The following is a 10,000-nucleotide window of genomic DNA, read 5'->3' as shown; positions in this document are numbered from 1 at the left end:
CATTTTTCACTTAGTATATAATAATTTTGCCAAAAAATAGAGTCAATGCCCGATCTTTGAATATTAGCAGGTTTGGGCCTGGTTAGTACATGGATGGGAGACTGCCTGGGAATACCAGGTGCTTTAATCTGTTTGGAAAATTTCACGAATTATATAATAATCTTTCATTAAAAAAAAAAAAAAAAAAAATTGAGTCTATGCCCGATCTCTGAATCTTAGCAGGTTTAGGTCTGGTTAGCACTTTGATGAGAGACTGCCTAGGAATACCAGGTGCTTTAAACTTTTGGGTTTTCTTTCCTACTTATATAATCTACTGGCGATTAGATTGGCTGGTCTTTAAATAGCCCTCTCTTTGCAGCAATCTTCGCTTACGGCCATACCAACCTGGCTATGCCCGATCTCGTCTGATCTCGGAAGCTAAGCAGGTTTGGGCCTGGTTAGTACTTGGATGGGAGACCGCCTGGGAATACCAGGTGCTGTAAGCTTTTTGGACATTTTTCACTTAGTATATAATAATTTTGCCAAAAAATAGAGTCAATGCCCGATCTTTGAATATTAGCAGGTTTGGGCCTGGTTAGTACTTGGATGGGAGACCGCCTGGGAATAGCAGGTGCTGTAAGCTTTTTGGACATTTTTCACTTAGTATATAATAATTTTGCCAAAAAATAGAGTCAATGCCCGATCTCTGAATATTAGCAGGTTTGGGCCTGGTTAGTACATGGATGGGAGACTGCCTGGGAATACCAGGTGCTGTAAGCTTTTTGGACATTTTTCACTTAGTATATAATAATTTTGCCAAAAAATAGAGTCAATGCCCGATCTCTGAATCTTAGCAGGTTTAGGTCTGGTTAGCACTTTGATGAGAGACTGCCTGGGAATACCAGGTGCTTTAATCTCTTTGGAAAATTTCACGAATTATATAATAATCTTTCATTAAAAAAAAAAAAAAAAAAAAAAAAAAATTTAGTCAATGCCCGATCTCTGAATCTTAGCAGGTTTAGGTCTGGTTAGCACTTTGATGAGAGACTGCCTAGGAATACCAGGTGCTTTAAGCTTTTGGGTTTTCTTTCCTACTTATATAATGTACTGGCGATTAGATTGGCTGGTCTTTAAATAGCCCTCTCTTTGCAGCAGTCTTCGCTTACGGCCATACCAACCTGGCTATGCCCGATCTCGTCTCATCTCGGAAGCTAAGCAGGTTTGGGCCTGGTTAGTACTTGGATGGGAGACCGCCTGGGAATACCAGGTGCTGTAAGCTTTTTGGACATTTTTCACTTAGTATATAATAATTTTGCCAAAAAATAGAGTCAATGTCCGATCTCTGAATATTAGCAGGTTTGGGCCTGGTTAGTACATGGATGGGAGACTGCCTGGGAATACCAGGTGCTTTAATCTGTTTGGAAAATTTCACGAATTATATAATAATCTTTCATTAAAAAAAAAAAAAAAAATTTAGTCAATGCCCGATCTCTGAATCTTAGCAGGTTTAGGTCTGGTTAGCACTTTGATGAGAGACTGCCTAGGAATACCAGGTGCTGTAAGCTTTTGGACATTTTTCACTTAGTATATAATAATTTTGCCAAAAAATAGAGTCAATGCCCGATCTTTGAATATTAGCAGGTTTGGGCCTGGTTAGTACTTGGATGGGAGACCGCCTGGGAATACCAGGTGCTGTAAGCTTTTTGGACATTTTTCACTTAGTATATAATAATTTTGCCAAAAAATAGAGTCAATGCCCGATCTCTGAATATTAGCAGGTTTGGGCCTGGTTAGTACATGGATGGGAGACTGCCTGGGAATACCAGGTGCTGTAAGCTTTTTGGACATTTTTCACTTAGTATATAATAATTTTGCAAAAAAATAGAGTCAATGCCCGATCTCTGAATCTTAGCAGGTTTAGGTCTGGTTAGCACTTTGATGAGAGACTGCCTGGGAATACCAGGTGCTTTAATCTCTTTGGAAAATTTCACGAATTATATAATAATCTTTCATTAAAAAAAAAAAAAAAAAAAAAAAAAAAAAAGAGTCAATGCCCGATCTCTGAATCTTAGCAGGTTTAGGTCTGGTTAGCACTTTGATGAGAGACTGCCTAGGAATACCAGGTGCTTTAAACTTTTGGGTTTTCTTTCCTACTTATATAATGTACTGGCGATTAGATTGGCTGGTCTTTAAATAGCCCTCTCTTTGCTGCTGTCTTCGCTTACGGCCATACCAACCTGGCTATGCCTGATCTCGTCTGATCTCGGAAGCTAAGCAGGTTTGGGCCTGGTTAGTACTTGGATGGGAGACAGCCTGGAATACCAGGTGCTGTAAGCTTTTTGGACATTTTTCACTTAGTATATAATAATTTTGCCAAAAAATAGAGTCAATGCCCGATCTCTGAATCTTAGCAGGTTTAGGTCTGGTTAGCACTTTGATGAGAGACTGCCTAGGAATACCAGGTGCTTTAAAACAGGAAACAGATTATTCTTCTGCACAATCTGACTTTGCTGCAGCCTGGAATTGAACTACTGGTTTTCGTCTGGTCAGAGGAGAACTGACCCCCCAACTGAGCCTGGTTTCTCCCAAGGTTTTTTTCTCCATTCTGTCACCGATGGAGTTTCCGTTCCTTGCCGCTGTCGCCTCTGGCTTGCTTAGTTGGGGTCACTTCATCTACAGCGATATCATTGACTTGATTGCAAATAAAAACAGACACTATTTCAACTGAACAGAGATGACATAACTGAATCCAATGATGAACTGCCTTTAACTATCATTTTGCATTATTGAGACACTGTTTTCCAAATGAATGTTGTTCAGTGCTTTGACGCAATGTATTTTGTTTAAAGCACTATATAAATAAAGGTGATTGATTGATTGATTTAAGCTTTTGGGTTTTCTTTCCTACTTATATAATGTACTGGCGATAAGATTGGCTGTTCTTTAAATAGCCCTCTCTTTGCAGCAGTCTTCGCTTACGGCCATACCAACCTGGCGATGCCGGATCTCGTCTGATCTCGGAAGCTAAGCAGGTTTGGGCCTGGTTAGTACTTGGATGGGCGACCGCCTGGGAATACCAGGTGCTGTAAGCTTTTTGGACATTTTTCACTTAGTATATAATAATTTTGCCAAAAAATAGAGTCAATGCCCGATCTCTGAATATTAGCAGGTTTGGGCCTGGTTAGTACATGGATGGGAGACTGCCTGGGAATACCAGGTGCTGTAAGCTTTTTGGACATTTTTCACTTAGTATATAATAATTTTGTGAAAAAATAGAGTCAATGCCCGATCTCTGAATATTAACAGGTTTGGGCCTGGTTAGTACATGGATGGGAGACTGCCTGGGAATACCAGGTGCTTTAATCTCTTTGGAAAATTTCACGAATTATATAATAATCTTTCATTAAAAAAAAAAAAAAAAAAAAAAAGAGTCAATGCCCGATCTCTGAATCTTAGCAGGTTTAGGTCTGGTTAGCACTTTGATGAGAGACTGCCTAGGAATACCAGGTTCTTTAAGCTTTTGGGTTTTCTTTCCTACTTATATAATGTACTGGCGATTAGATTGGCTGATCTTTAAATAGCCCTCTCTTTGCTGCTGTCTTCGCTTACGGCCATACCAACCTGGCTATGCCCGATCTCGTCTGATCTCGGAAGCTAAGCAGGTTTGGGCCTGGTTAGTACTTGGATGGGAGACCGCCTGGGAATACCAGGTGCTGTAAGCTTTTTGGACATTTTTCACTTAGTATATAATAATTTTGCCAAAAAATAGAGTCAATGCCCGATCTTTGAATATTAGCAGGTTTGGGCCTGGTTAGTACATGGATGGGAGACTGCCTGGGAATACCAGGTGCTTTAATCTGTTTGGAAAATTTCACGAATTATATAATAATCTTTCATTAAAAAAAAAAAAAAAAAAATTGAGTCTATGCCCGATCTCTGAATCTTAGCAGGTTTAGGTCTGGTTAGCACTTTGATGAGAGACTGCCTAGGAATACCAGGTGCTTTAAACTTTTGGGTTTTCTTTCCTACTTATATAATCTACTGGCGATTAGATTGGCTGGTCTTTAAATAGCCCTCTCTTTGCAGCAATCTTCGCTTACGGCCATACCAACCTGGCTATGCCCGATCTCGTCTGATCTCGGAAGCTAAGCAGGTTTGGGCCTGGTTAGTACTTGGATGGGAGACCGCCTGGGAATACCAGGTGCTGTAAGCTTTTTGGACATTTTTCACTTAGTATATAATAATTTTGCCAAAAAATAGAGTCAATGCCCGATCTTTGAATATTAGCAGGTTTGGGCCTGGTTAGTACTTGGATGGGAGACCGCCTGGGAATAGCAGGTGCTGTAAGCTTTTTGGACATTTTTCACTTAGTATATAATAATTTTGCCAAAAAATAGAGTCAATGCCCGATCTCTGAATATTAGCAGGTTTGGGCCTGGTTAGTACATGGATGGGAGACTGCCTGGGAATACCAGGTGCTGTAAGCTTTTTGGACATTTTTCACTTAGTATATAATAATTTTGCCAAAAAATAGAGTCAATGCCCGATCTCTGAATCTTAGCAGGTTTAGGTCTGGTTAGCACTTTGATGAGAGACTGCCTGGGAATACCAGGTGCTTTAATCTCTTTGGAAAATTTCACGAATTATATAATAATCTTTCATTAAAAAAAAAAAAAAAAAAAAAAAAAAGAGTCAATGCCCGATCTCTGAATCTTAGCAGGTTTAGGTCTGGTTAGCACTTTGATGAGAGACTGCCTAGGAATACCAGGTTCTTTAAGCTTTTGGGTTTTCTTTCCTACTTATATAATGTACTGGCGATTAGATTGGCTGGTCTTTAAATAGCCCTCTCTTTGCTGCTGTCTTCGCTTACGGCCATACCAACCTGGCTATGCCCGATCTCGTCTGATCTCGGAAGCTAAGCAGGTTGGGCCTGGTTAGTACTTGGATGGGAGACCGCCTGGGAATACCAGGTGCTGTAAGCTTTTTGGACATTTTTCACTTAGTATATAATAATTTTGCCAAAAAATAGAGTCAATGTCCGATCTCTGAATATTAGCAGGTTTGGGCCTGGTTAGTACATGGATGGGAGACTGCCTGGGAATACCAGGTGCTTTAATCTCTTTGGAAAATTTCACGAATTATATAATAATCTTTCATTAAAAAAAAAAAAAAAAAAAAAAAAAGAGTCAATGCCCGATCTCTGAATCTTAGCAGGTTTAGGTCTGGTTAGCACTTTGATGAGAGACTTCCTAGGAATACCAGGTGCTTTAAACTTTTGGGTTTTCTTTCCTACCTATATAATGTACTGGCGATTAGATTGGCTGGTCTTTAAATAGCCCTCTCTTTGCTGCTGTCTTCGCTTACGGCCATACCAACCTGGCTATGCCTGATCTCGTCTGATCTCGGAAGCTAAGCAGGTTTGGGCCTGGTTAGTACTTGGATGGGAGACCGCCTGGAATACCAGGTGCTGTAAGCTTTTTGGACATTTTTCACTTAGTATATAATAATTTTGCCAAAAAATAGAGTCAATGCCCGATCTTTGAATATTAGCAGGTTTGGGCCTGGTTAGTACATGGATGGGAGACTGCCTGGGAATACCAGGTGCTTTAATCTCTTTGGAAAATTTCACGAATTATATAATAATCTTTCATTAAAAAAAAAAAAAAAAAAAAAAAAGAGTCAATGCCCGATCTCTGAATCTTAGCAGGTTTAGGTCTGGTTAGCACTTTGATGAGAGACTGCCTAGGAATACCAGGTGCTTTAAAACAGGAAACAGATTATTCTTCTGCACAATCTGACTTTGCTGCAGCCTGGAATTGAACTACTGGTTTTCGTCTGGTCAGAGGAGAACTGACCCCCCAACTGAGCCTGGTTTCTCCCAAGGTTTTTTTCTCCATTCTGTCACCGATGGAGTTTCCGTTCCTTGCCGCTGTCGCCTCTGGCTTGCTTAGTTGGGGTCACTTCATCTACAGCGATATCATTGACTTGATTGCAAATAAAAACAGACACTATTTCAACTGAACAGAGATGACATAACTGAATCCAATGATGAACTGCCTTTAACTATCATTTTGCATTATTGAGACACTGTTTTCCAAATGAATGTTGTTCAGTGCTTTGACGCAATGTATTTTGTTTAAAGCACTATATAAATAAAGGTGATTGATTGATTGATTTAAGCTTTTGGGTTTTCTTTCCTACTTATATAATGTACTGGCGATAAGATTGGCTGTTCTTTAAATAGCCCTCTCTTTGCAGCAGTCTTCGCTTACGGCCATACCAACCTGGCGATGCCGGATCTCGTCTGATCTCGGAAGCTAAGCAGGTTTGGGCCTGGTTAGTACTTGGATGGGAGACCGCCTGGGAATACCAGGTGCTGTAAGCTTTTTGGACATTTTTCACTTAGTATATAATAATTTTGCCAAAAAATAGAGTCAATGCCCGATCTCTGAATATTAGCAGGTTTGGGCCTGGTTAGTACATGGATGGGAGACTGCCTGGGAATACCAGGTGCTGTAAGCTTTTTGGACATTTTTCACTTAGTATATAATAATTTTGCCAAAAAATAGAGTCAATGCCCGATCTCTGAATATTAACAGGTTTGGGCCTGGTTAGTACATGGATGGGAGACTGCCTGGGAATACCAGGTGCTTTAATCTCTTTGGAAAATTTCACGAATTATATAATAATCTTTCATTAAAAAAAAAAAAAAAAAAAAAAAAAAGAGTCAATGCCCGATCTCTGAATCTTAGCAGGCTTAGGTCTGGTTAGCACTTTGATGAGAGACTGCCTAGGAATACCAGGTTCTTTAAGCTTTTGGGTTTTCTTTCCTACTTATATAATGTACTGGCGATTAGATTGGCTGGTCTTTAAATAGCCCTCTCTTTGCTGCTGTCTTCGCTTACGGCCATACCAACCTGGCTATGCCCGATCTCGTCTGATCTCGGAAGCTAAGCAGGTTTGGGCCTGGTTAGTACTTGGATGGGAGACCGCCTGGGAATACCAGGTGCTGTAAGCTTTTTGGACATTTTTCACTTAGTATATAATAATTTTGCCAAAAAATAGAGTCAATGTCCGATCTCTGAATATTAGCAGGTTTGGGCCTGGTTAGTACATGGATGGGAGACTGCCTGGGAATACCAGGTGCTTTAATCTGTTTGGAAAATTTCACGAATTATATAATAATCTTTCATTAAAAAAAAAAAAAAAAAAAAATTAGTCAATGCCCGATCTCTGAATCTTAGCAGGTTTAGGTCTGGTTAGCACTTTGATGAGAGACTGCCTAGGAATACCAGGTGCTTTAAGCTTTTGGGTTTTCTTTCCTACTTATATAATGTACTGGCGATTAGATTGGCTGGTCTTTAAATAGCCCTCTCTTTGCAGCAGTCTTCGCTTACGGCCATACCAACCTGGCTATGCCCGATCTCGTCTGATCTCGGAAGCTAAGCAGGTTTGGGCCTGGTTAGTACTTGGATGGGAGACCGCCTGGGAATACCAGGTGCTGTAAGCTTTTTGGACATTTTTCACTTAGTATATAATAATTTTGCCAAAAAATAGAGTCAATGCCCGATCTTTGAATATTAGCAGGTTTGGGCCTGGTTAGTACTTGGATGGGAGACCGCCTGGGAATACCAGGTGCTGTAAGCTTTTTGGACATTTTTCACTTAGTATATAATAATTTTGCCAAAAAATAGAGTCAATGCCCGATCTCTGAATATTAGCAGGTTTGGGCCTGGTTAGTACATGGATGGGAGACTGCCTGGGAATACCAGGTGCTGTAAGCTTTTTGGACATTTTTCACTTAGTATATAATAATTTTGCCAAAAAATAGAGTCAATGCCCGATCTCTGAATCTTAGCAGGTTTAGGTCTGGTTAGCACTTTGATGAGAGACTGCCTGGGAATACCAGGTGCTTTAATCTCTTTGGAAAATTTCACGAATTATATAATAATCTTTCATTAAAAAAAAAAAAAAAAAAAAAGAGTCAATGCCCGATCTCTGAATCTTAGCAGGTTTAGGGTCTGGTTAGCACTTTGATGAGAGACTGCCTAGGAATACCAGGTGCTTTAAAACAGGAAACAGATGATTCTTCTGCACAATCTGACTTTGCTGCAGCCTGGAATTGAACTACTGGTTTTCGTCTGGTCAGAGGAGAACTGACCCCCCAACTGAGCCTGGTTTCTCCCAAGGTTTTTTTCTCCATTCTGTCACCGATGGAGTTTCGGTTCCTTGCCGCTGTCGCCTCTGGCTTGCTTAGTTGGGGTCACTTCATCTACAGCGATATCATTGACTTGATTGCAAATAAAAACAGACACTATTTCAACTGAACAGAGATGACATAACTGAATTCAATGATGAACTGCCTTTAACTATCATTTTGCATTATTGAGACACTGTTTTCCAAATGAATGTTGTTCAGTGCTTTGACGCAATGTATTTTGTTTAAAGCACTATATAAATAAAGGTGATTGATTGATTGATTTAAGCTTTTGGGTTTTCTTTCCTACTTATATAATGTACTGGCGATAAGATTGGCTGTTCTTTAAATAGCCCTCTCTTTGCAGCAGTCTTCGCTTACGGCCATACCAACCTGGCGATGCCGGATCTCGTCTGATCTCGGAAGCTAAGCAGGTTTGGGCCTGGTTAGTACTTGGATGGGAGACCGCCTGGGAATACCAGGTGCTGTAAGCTTTTTGGACATTTTTCACTTAGTATATAATAATTTTGCCAAAAAATAGAGTCAATGCCCGATCTCTGAATATTAGCAGGTTTGGGCCTGGTTAGTACATGGATGGGAGACTGCCTGGGAATACCAGGTGCTGTAAGCTTTTTGGACATTTTTCACTTAGTATATAATAATTTTGCCAAAAAATAGAGTCAATGCCCGATCTCTGAATATTAACAGGTTTGGGCCTGGTTAGTACATGGATGGGAGACTGCCTGGGAATACCAGGTGCTTTAATCTCTTTGGAAAATTTCACGAATTATATAATAATCTTTCATTAAAAAAAAAAAAAAAAAAGAGTCAATGCCCGATCTCTGAATCTTAGCAGGCTTAGGTCTGGTTAGCACTTTGATGAGAGACTGCCTAGGAATACCAGGTTCTTTAAGCTTTTGGGTTTTCTTTCCTACTTATATAATGTACTGGCGATTAGATTGGCTGGTCTTTAAATAGCCCTCTCTTTGCTGCTGTCTTCGCTTACGGCCATACCAACCTGGCTATGCCCGATCTCGTCTGATCTCGGAAGCTAAGCAGGTTTGGGCCTGGTTAGTACTTGGATGGGAGACCGCCTGGGAATACCAGGTGCTGTAAGCTTTTTGGACATTTTTCACTTAGTATATAATAATTTTGCCAAAAAATAGAATCAATGTCCGATCTCTGAATATTAGCAGGTTTGGGCCTGGTTAGTACATTAATGGGAGACTGCCTGGGAATACCAGGTGCTTTAATCTGTTTGGAAAATTTCACGAATTATATAATAATCTTTCATTAAAAAAAAAAAAAAAAAAAAAAAAAAAAATTAGTCAATGCCCGATCTCTGAATCTTAGCAGGTTTAGGTCTGGTTAGCACTTTGATGAGAGACTGCCTAGGAATACCAGGTGCTTTAAGCTTTTGGGTTTTCTTTCCTACTTATATAATGTACTGGCGATTAGATTGGCTGGTCTTTAAATAGCCCTCTCTTTGCAGCAGTCTTCGCTTACGGCCATACCAACCTGGCTATTCCCGATCTCGTCTCATCTCGGAAGCTAAGCAGGTTTGGGCCTGGTTAGTACTTGGATGGGAGACCGCCTGGGAATACCAGGTGCTGTAAGCTTTTTGGACATTTTTCACTTAGTATATAATAATTTTGCCAAAAAATAGAGTCAATGCCCGATCTTTGAATATTAGCAGGTTTGGGCCTGGTTAGTACATGGATGGGAGACTGCCTGGGAATACCAGGTGCTTTAATCTGTTTGGAAAATTTCACGAATTATATAATAATCTTTCATTAAAAAAAAAAAAATTGAGTCTATGCCCGA

At 40.1% G+C, this 10,000-nt stretch overlaps 14 non-coding genes across 14 annotated transcripts; all 14 read left to right on the top strand.

Moving 5' to 3' along the window:
* Positions 1-366: 366 nt before the first annotated feature.
* Positions 367-485, top strand: LOC113087600 (5S ribosomal RNA). The gene has a single exon (XR_003285571.1). It is a non-coding gene; the product is annotated as a 5S ribosomal RNA (ribosomal RNA).
* Positions 486-1,139: 654 nt separating this feature from the next.
* LOC113087521 (5S ribosomal RNA) lies at positions 1,140-1,258 on the top strand. Its single transcript, XR_003285500.1, has one exon. It is a non-coding gene; the product is annotated as a 5S ribosomal RNA (ribosomal RNA).
* A 940-nt stretch (positions 1,259-2,198) lies between these two features.
* Positions 2,199-2,316, top strand: LOC113087561 (5S ribosomal RNA). The gene has a single exon (XR_003285538.1). It is a non-coding gene; the product is annotated as a 5S ribosomal RNA (ribosomal RNA).
* Positions 2,317-2,952: 636 nt separating this feature from the next.
* LOC113087490 (5S ribosomal RNA) lies at positions 2,953-3,071 on the top strand. Its single transcript, XR_003285471.1, has one exon. It is a non-coding gene; the product is annotated as a 5S ribosomal RNA (ribosomal RNA).
* Positions 3,072-3,582: 511 nt separating this feature from the next.
* On the top strand, positions 3,583-3,701 carry LOC113087599 (5S ribosomal RNA). Its single transcript, XR_003285570.1, has one exon. It is a non-coding gene; the product is annotated as a 5S ribosomal RNA (ribosomal RNA).
* Positions 3,702-4,073: 372 nt separating this feature from the next.
* Positions 4,074-4,192, top strand: LOC113087598 (5S ribosomal RNA). Its single transcript, XR_003285569.1, has one exon. It is a non-coding gene; the product is annotated as a 5S ribosomal RNA (ribosomal RNA).
* Positions 4,193-4,843: 651 nt separating this feature from the next.
* Positions 4,844-4,961, top strand: LOC113087516 (5S ribosomal RNA). Its single transcript, XR_003285496.1, has one exon. It is a non-coding gene; the product is annotated as a 5S ribosomal RNA (ribosomal RNA).
* Positions 4,962-5,337: 376 nt separating this feature from the next.
* LOC113087540 (5S ribosomal RNA) lies at positions 5,338-5,455 on the top strand. The gene has a single exon (XR_003285518.1). It is a non-coding gene; the product is annotated as a 5S ribosomal RNA (ribosomal RNA).
* Positions 5,456-6,245: 790 nt separating this feature from the next.
* LOC113087484 (5S ribosomal RNA) lies at positions 6,246-6,364 on the top strand. The gene has a single exon (XR_003285466.1). It is a non-coding gene; the product is annotated as a 5S ribosomal RNA (ribosomal RNA).
* Positions 6,365-6,878: 514 nt separating this feature from the next.
* On the top strand, positions 6,879-6,997 carry LOC113087596 (5S ribosomal RNA). Its single transcript, XR_003285568.1, has one exon. It is a non-coding gene; the product is annotated as a 5S ribosomal RNA (ribosomal RNA).
* A 373-nt stretch (positions 6,998-7,370) lies between these two features.
* On the top strand, positions 7,371-7,489 carry LOC113087595 (5S ribosomal RNA). The gene has a single exon (XR_003285567.1). It is a non-coding gene; the product is annotated as a 5S ribosomal RNA (ribosomal RNA).
* Positions 7,490-8,551: 1,062 nt separating this feature from the next.
* LOC113087483 (5S ribosomal RNA) lies at positions 8,552-8,670 on the top strand. The gene has a single exon (XR_003285465.1). It is a non-coding gene; the product is annotated as a 5S ribosomal RNA (ribosomal RNA).
* A 506-nt stretch (positions 8,671-9,176) lies between these two features.
* On the top strand, positions 9,177-9,295 carry LOC113087594 (5S ribosomal RNA). Its single transcript, XR_003285566.1, has one exon. It is a non-coding gene; the product is annotated as a 5S ribosomal RNA (ribosomal RNA).
* Positions 9,296-9,676: 381 nt separating this feature from the next.
* On the top strand, positions 9,677-9,795 carry LOC113087523 (5S ribosomal RNA). The gene has a single exon (XR_003285502.1). It is a non-coding gene; the product is annotated as a 5S ribosomal RNA (ribosomal RNA).
* Positions 9,796-10,000: the final 205 nt, after the last annotated feature.

Source organism: Carassius auratus, unplaced genomic scaffold (genome assembly GCF_003368295.1).
Source record: "Carassius auratus strain Wakin unplaced genomic scaffold, ASM336829v1 scaf_tig00044895, whole genome shotgun sequence".
NCBI lineage: Eukaryota > Metazoa > Chordata > Actinopteri > Cypriniformes > Cyprinidae > Carassius > Carassius auratus.
This window is presented reverse-complemented; position numbering and strand designations above follow the sequence as displayed.